Genomic DNA, 8334 nt, shown 5'->3' with positions numbered 1-8334 from the left:
GCCTTGAGTCTCTTTGGCTCCATCTCCTGCTGTTGTAATCATTAGAAGTCCATAGAGAGTGGAATTTCTCAAAATATAGACAGTTTTATTCAGAACATGAGCCCTGCAGGCATTTCTTTTCATTTTTACTTAGCTTGGGGTATACAGATACACCTTTGACTTTCATATGCTTGTTACAAAGCCTGATCACAGTGTATGTTTCCTTCTGCTTTTGAGATACAGATGGCAAAACTCCTTCGTCTGCCAGGAAACTTTACTTGCTTCTAAATTCTGACTGTCCCATTATATGACTTTGGTATATTAAGATTTTAATAGTGCAGATAAAGGTCAAGGCTTTTTTGTTGTTGAAATATTAAATCACTCTTTGGCTTTCTTACATCCGACAGTTATTTTCTACTTCATCTTTAAAAGCGGAAGTTCATGAGCCTTTCATCCAGTGGAGTGGTTAGACTCTGGTGGTTCATGCTTAAACTCATTGAAACCTGCCAACCATATAAAAACAGTTGCCAGTATGGGAGAAGTCTTCCTTGTGTTGTGATAGAAAGGGTTTCACTGTTGAGACATGACCCTAAAAAATGTATTCCTCCATTAAAAAAATATGTCACTGCTTGTCCCAGGTGGCTTTCTACAGGAAAGAGGAACAAAGTGGATTATTTGATAACATCTTAGATCTTAATTTATTGTTCAAACTCTATATGTATGTGCTCACAAACATATATTTTGTATGTGTGTGTATATATGCATGTATATGCACACACATACAAACACACATACATATATATCCAATGTTAGAAACAGTTTCAATTTAGTGCCAATATTAAATTGGATAGGAACTTTCTTTGGACTTGTTTTTCGACAAACTAGGAAAGCAAGCAAATCTTTTTCTTTTTTCTTTTTAAAATCGATGTGTGTTTTTCAGGCCATAATTGAGATGCAGGCCTCTGGATTTAAAAAAATATTCAAAGTGAGCTGATGTTTTGTTAGTGAACGTCTCTTAGCACAAGGATGGTTTTTCTCCACCACCTGGATTCTTTTGTTGGTGGGATTGTTATCCATCTAATCAGCTGTACCTGCGAACATGGGGTCCTAGTTACAAACACTGAAGTCCTGTTGAGTTTGCCTCTTTGATGTTTCCCAGTCATTTCTTCTCCTTCTGTTCAAACTGGTCTCCTCAATTCCTAACATCCAGATTTTTCCAAGTTTCTATCTGGTCCTTTCACTTTCCAGTTTCTCTCTCCTCCAGTTCATTCTAAATGTTACTTCCAGTATCATTTTTCAAAAATATAGTTCTTATCCCATTATTTTTTTCTGCTGGAAAACCTTCCATTGATTCCTGTTGTTTTTGAGTTAAGTTTCAAATTTCTTAGAAACTACACAGTTCCATTCAATAGCCACTAGCCATATGTGGCTATTTCCATTTAAGTGTAAAATTAATTAAATGCCACACGTTGGTGGTGACTACTGAATAGGATGTCAGTAATCTAGAATATTTACATCATCACAGAAAGTTCTATTAGACAACTCTCCCTTAGAGTGTTATACTAACCCTTCCATAGCCATGCTCCAGCTTTTCCAGGGTCATTTTCTTCTACACGGTGTCAACGTACCTCTGTGATACAGTCATGTCCAAGTACTCTCTGTTGAAAGTATCAATCATTCAATCACAGACTTTCATTGAGCACCTTTGGTATACTAGGCACTCACTAGTCTATTGGAAGCACTGACATGAATTAAAGTAAGACAAAACTGCTCTCATGGAGTTAATGTTGGTGGGGAGATTATAAACACCGAGAATATTAAAAATGTAAAATATTTGGTGCCCGGGGATGCTAGAAAGAAAAATGAAAAATGGTAATGTGAAGAGAACAGTAGGTGAGTGGTTACGTGGGGTGTTCAGAAAAGGCCTTTTTAATGAGGGGATATTTCAACAGAGCCCCGAATGAAGTGAGGAGATGAACCACGTAGCTCCCTGGAGAATAAGCCTTTCATCCTACTCTCTTCAAGCTTTTGCCCCTCTTACATTTGTGGGAATATCATTTAAAAAGGTCACAGTGTCATTAAGCAGTGGCCTCTTATCTTGCACTGAAGATTTTTGGTCTCAAGCCAGAATGTAATCAGCATCATAGACTGTTAGAGATTGAGGCAACCATAGACATCATGTAATCTAGTTCCTAACTTTAAAAAGGAGGTAGCTGAGATTTAGACAGGTTAATTGATTTGTTTCAAGTGACAAAGTGAAATAATGGTAAAATGGCAATTAGAACCTTGGTCTCCTGGTTCCTGCAGGAGACCTGTAGGTCCTGTTTAGGACTGAGTTTCTGAGTAATGAAATCTGAATAAGGAGGACCTTTGGAACCCTTTAAAATTTTTTTAAAAAGTATATAAATACACACACACACACACACACACACACACACACACACACACACTTCATTTTGGTGTTCTTCAGAAGTGTGTTGATGTTTCAAGTGAACCCAACCATTTGTTTTTCTCTTTACACTGCAGAGTCTACCTGATTTCTAGCTGTAAAGACATTTAAAATTTTGGTTTCCCAATACTGTAAAATATTTTTTAGCATTATAAACATGATACACGTGTATATGTGAATGTACAGGGTGGGTTATATATGTACATCTCTTTGTCATTAATTCCCTATGCTGCTTTTGTGTTCACACCATGTGTTCACAGAACCCCTAAATTTCCTTGTGCATAGTCCTAAATAGCATAAAGTCATGGATTTTAACTGAACTATGGCTTTATTCTCCCAATGAAATCCTGAGGAATTGCTCTAAGAATTCACATAGAAGGTAGCCTAGTGATACATTTTCTAGAACATCTTTAAGGGATTAGAAGTCTTAAACCCATCTTTGGTAGGTAAGGGCTAAGACTTCACTCCCTTATGGAATGCAGGTCCATGGCACATTCTTCAAGGTTAATAGCTTAGTAGTGTAATTTTATTATACTTACTATATATTGTTACTGTATAGTAAATGCATAAGATGCATCTTTATTTCATAACTTTGAAAACAGTGAATTTGAACACCGAAACTCCAGCTATTGTGAGTATTAAATTATATGATTTGCTCTATAATTTTTGGATAATAAATTATTTTCTTGTTATATCAATAAAGCTTTCTTTTACAGATATCCTTTCAATATATCAGGTAATTGTTTCTTTTTAGTATGGTCATAATTAATTATCTTAAGTGAATATAATAATTCTTTAAAAAATATGCAAAGCAATCTTCCAAAGCCTTTAAAATGCATTCTGTGGTTCCAAATTCTGGTTGGTTCCCTTTTGGATGTGAATTGTGCCTGGCCTGGTGAGTTTAGTCTTTATGCCTTAATTGTAATATGTCCTAAAGTAAATTGAATATGTATAGGCTATTTATTACAGCTGAAGATATAGCATAATAAATCACTCTTTCAGTGTACTTTTTGGGAAAGTATACATACGTGAATGAATACATACTGTCAGTTTAAAATGGTCTTCCACTAAAGATAGCGTGTGTCTATAATGGAAAATATTCTGCAGCAGTTTGCGCACAGGTGAAACGTGTTTGGAGTGTCCTAAATTTTGTTTCATTAATCCTTTCTGCCATTCTCAGACTAATGACACTCTTCGCAGGCCCGAGTACGCTTTTAAACTCCAAAAGAAAAATGTGGCTAAATAGGGTATTGAAATACATACAGTTGAACCAACAGGAAAATGCTCATTTTTCTAAGCGTAGGGTTACTAACAGAATGCCAAAATTAAAGGTCAGTTTTGGAATGAACTCTCACTTGGTGAAGTTTATAAACCAGCATATATTATATGAGGACAGAAAAATCAATTGTGTATCAAAGTCATGCCTTTAAAGAAGTATGTTCTATTTTCTTTTTGTAATTAAAAAACTGAACGTTTTTGAGCCCTACCCTATGGTTTTTCAGATTTTTTTTCTAAATTCTCCCTACATGAAATGAAGGAATAATGAAACAAAAATGTTTTTGAAAGGAGACTAAAATGGAGAGATTATGTGAAAATATAGGAAAATGAAGGAGTCCAAATAGGCAATCTAAATATATTGAATAGAAGAGAAAATGGTACAAAATAGCACTTGTGTTCTTTGGATCAAAGTCTTTATTCTTTGTGGTTGGTGGAATCCTTTGGGTTATTAAGTTCCCTTGAACAAATTCTAAAATCAAATTAAGTCAAAATATGTGCAATTATGAATCATCTCAGAGTACGTTTTCAGTGTACTTATTTTCCTTAAATGTCAAAGAAATTATACAAGCTGAGTGATTCTCAAAGCACCACATAAAGTTGAGGTATTTCTTTTCTTACAGAATATATGTTTTTCACTTTAGTGATATATTTTATTATAAAATTTGACAGAAGCAACCAAGGAGAGAGAAGAGAGAAACCCCCAGAGACTGTTGCTTTTCTTAGGTGACAAATAAAAAAGCAGCATCACTTTTAGTAATTTTCTTTCTTTGCTGTATTTACTCTGTATATGATCTGGCTGAGACCAGACAAAGAATGAAAAATACACTTCATTTGTTTCAACTAAAAGAAAGATTTGAAATGTATTTACAGGCTATGTCCAGGGTAATTTTCCTTTTACTTTTAACTAGTAAATTTTCTGAGATTCAAAATCAACATCCAATCCATATGTCATAAAGTTCCGAATGGTGAAGGAGGCGCACTGTTACCCTTGTAGACAGTGAGTGATGAATGTGAGGATAAGGAAAGGGAGGATTCATAGGAAGATTCCAGAAATAAGCTTGTGGGCCGTGGCTCTGGGTGATGCAAATTAGAAGGAAAGGCAGATGTTTTACTCCTGCGATCATCAGGCACCTTGCCCTGTCTACTGATATGCTTGTAGCCCTGAGATTTATGAAAAAAGGCAGGAGAAAGCAAGGCTCTCCTGATACAATCCATTTCATTGCCATCAAAGAGCAAGTGTTACCAAGTGGTAGTGCCTTCATCAAGTTGCTGTCTTAACAGTGACAAACCACAGGTTTTATTTCTCCAAGGAGAAACTTGGGTAGTTAATATAATGCATACAGACATAAAAGATCATAGTAATGGTATTAGTGTCCTAGTGAATACACAAGACGGTGCTTCAGTAATGCTCAAATTAAGATATTTGATAAATAGAAGAAAGAATTCCAGGTAGCATGACCTTTGCATATACTTTCAATGAAGGAAATCGTTTAAATATTTTAAATATTAGGTCATCTAGCACCTTGGGTCTCTTTGAGGTTACCAACAGACGTGATTCTTTTGTTGTTGTTCTTTTCTGTTCAACCTAGGTGACATTGCTATGAAAAGTCATGAAGAATCTTTTCCTTTCAGCTTTAGCAAAGCTGTCATATCTGCATCATTGGTAGAAACCTTTAAAAGGTTTTGAGATGATAATAACTGTATCTTAAAGCATCTCGTCATGTTAATTCATTTCAAATACCAGTTATCATTTTCATTTGCTTGAGAAAGATGAGAGTAGGAAGCTTTGTGGTAGTTTTTGTGTGAGGAGGAAAAAGATCGCACGCACCCATGTATGTCTTGGTACTCGTTTCAGAAAATAACAGTGTGTTTTTGTTATAGCACATGGTAAAAATATGATAGAAACTATAAACAAATTAATTACAATAGTTATTGCCCTCAAAGATAGTCCTGGGTACATTATTAAGTAGCTGTGATCATTGAGGCAGTGATGCAAGGCATTGTTGTTGGCTTTTTTCCCTTTTTTTTTTAGAGAGTTGTTTGCCTTTACTTGGTTTCCATTTCTTGAAATTCACCCATGAAATGGGAAGAATTTTCCTGCTTTCAGAATTTTGAAATCTATGTATGCAGCTCTAAACAATCTATATGGTTTGGTTTTGCCTATTTAGGAACTTTACATGGCAGAATTTTGCGGTATGAATTATTTTGTATGGTGTCACTGTCACTAAATAACATGCTTATAAAATTTGTTCAGGTTGTTGCATGTAGGTTTAGCTTTTACCTTTTATTACTGCATAATAATCCCGCTATATGCATTGTGTTACAGTGTATTAATCCATTTGACTTTGGGCCTTTGGGTTGTTTTTATGTTTACAGGCCATTTGGATATTTCTTGCTGTGAAGTGTCTATTCAGGTATTTTGCCCAGCTTTTTCTCCTTCATTGTGGTGTCTGTGTTTTCTTATTGATATTTTGGAGTTTATTTTGTATTCCGAGTATAAATCCTTTGTCAGTTTCACATGTTGCAAACCCTTTTTCTATTCAGTGATGTTCATTTACTTTCTTCATGTTGTCTTTGATGACCATTTTAAAGTACATGAGCTTTTTGTGAGTTTTTGTTGGTTTGTTGTGGTTTGTTTTGGTTTTGCTTTATGGTTAGTGCTTTTGTGTTTTATTTAAAAAATTTCCCAGGATTATAAAGAGACTCTCCTAGGTTACTATGTTATCCTCTTAAAGCTTTGCAGGGTTTTTGTTGTTGTTTTGTTTTGTATTAACATGTAAGTCTATAATCCACCTGGTGTTATTTTTTTGCCTAGTGTGATGGGTATGGTCCAATTTTGTTTATTCCATGTAGATATCTAATTATCCCATTTCTTGAAAAGTCTGATATTTCTCTACAATATTTTCCCCACAAATCTACAATGCCTCTTTTTCATAAGTAAAATATCCATATCTGCATGGATCTATTTTTGTTTCCTTGGTCCTTGTCTGTCTCTTTACCAGAACCAAACTGTCTAATTATTGTGGCTTTATAATACACCTTAATATCTGATAGAGAAACTACTCAGTATTATGATTATTTTAAAATATCTTGCCTTCTTTGACTTTCACATAAATATTTTAATTATTTGGGTCCACACACACACTACACACACCAAAAACTATTAACGTTTCAATTTAGGACTGCATTAAATCAGTCTATACTTTTGGGAGAGAATTGACATTTCTACCATATTCTTTTTTCTAGTCCATGAAAATACTGTATATCTGGATTTATTTGCTTATTTCATGTGTCTTAATAAAAATTTTAAAATCTTGCACGTGGTTTTTAGATTTATTACTAGGAATTTGACAATACCTTATTTTCTTTTAATATTAATGACATACAAAATTATTTTCTTACTCATTCACAATTCTAAAATTTTGCTGATTCACATAACTAAACTATAAATTATTGGGCATTTTCTTTAAATACAGTCATGTCATCTTTCTTAAAATTTGTGTACATTTTATTAGTTCTTACCTTACTACACTGAGGGCAGATTCTAGTACAGAGTTCATTAGAAGTTATATTGGGCATCCTTTTCTTATTTCCAGTATCAAAGGGAAAAAACTTTCAAAATTAAATATTGTATCTATGGAAAAGTGCTTTAGATATTCTTCTAGATTTAAGGAATTATTTCTTAAAATTTTCTCACATTTTTATAATGAATTAATACTGAGCATTAAGTGATTTGCCTGTCTGTATTGAAATGTTTATGTGATTTTTTTTTTCTCCTTTAGTGTCTTAAAATGGCAAAATACAAAGATGGATTTGCAACATTTCTTTCTTGGTATAAATACAGCTAGTTAGGTATATTATCCTTTTTATATAATTCATCTGTTGATACCTTTACAAACTTGCTACGTATTTTCTCACGTGTGTTCATAGGTGAAATGAGTCTATAAATTTTCTTTTTGATTTTGTCCTTGCCAGTTTTTGATACTAAAGGTGCGTATTCTCTTTTTTAATTCTTTAGACAAAATTATCTAAATGTGAATTGTATTTTACTTGAGATTTTAATAAAAATCTCTAGTAAAGATATCCAAGCCTGAGGTTTTCTTTCTGGAAGATTTTTATTGTGATACCATTATTTGATTAATTGATTGCTTGAATCATAATATAAATGAATGTATTCATGGTCATAGGAAATTTAGGTATTATATTTTTGGAGTCAGTTTCAAGTAGGACTTTTCTAAGAATTTGTCCATTTCTTTTAAAATTTCAAATAAATTTGAATTTCTTATTTGTAGTAACTTATTTTTGATGCCTACAGTAAGTCATCTATCTCATTTTAAGAGAAAATTCCCTCAATAAATCTCACCACACCAGAAAACTCCTTCAATTTATGTGTCATTTGCTAGAATTTCTTCTTCCTAACCTCAAGCCGATCACTGTTTAAGATAATGAAATACTATGATTGGTTTGCACTAAGGGAGACTTTGTTCCTTTCCTGTGACTTTGCCATGGAAATGTGAACACCTAAAGAACTATGTCAGCAATAAAGAATGGAGGTTATGACTGGAGTTAACTAGCAACTAGTATTGTCTAATATAGAAAAACAGACAGAGACATATGGAGAGAGGAAA

This window comes from Kogia breviceps, chromosome 6 (assembly GCF_026419965.1).
Source record: "Kogia breviceps isolate mKogBre1 chromosome 6, mKogBre1 haplotype 1, whole genome shotgun sequence".
NCBI lineage: Eukaryota > Metazoa > Chordata > Mammalia > Artiodactyla > Physeteridae > Kogia > Kogia breviceps.
Note: the sequence above shows the minus strand (reverse complement) of the source record.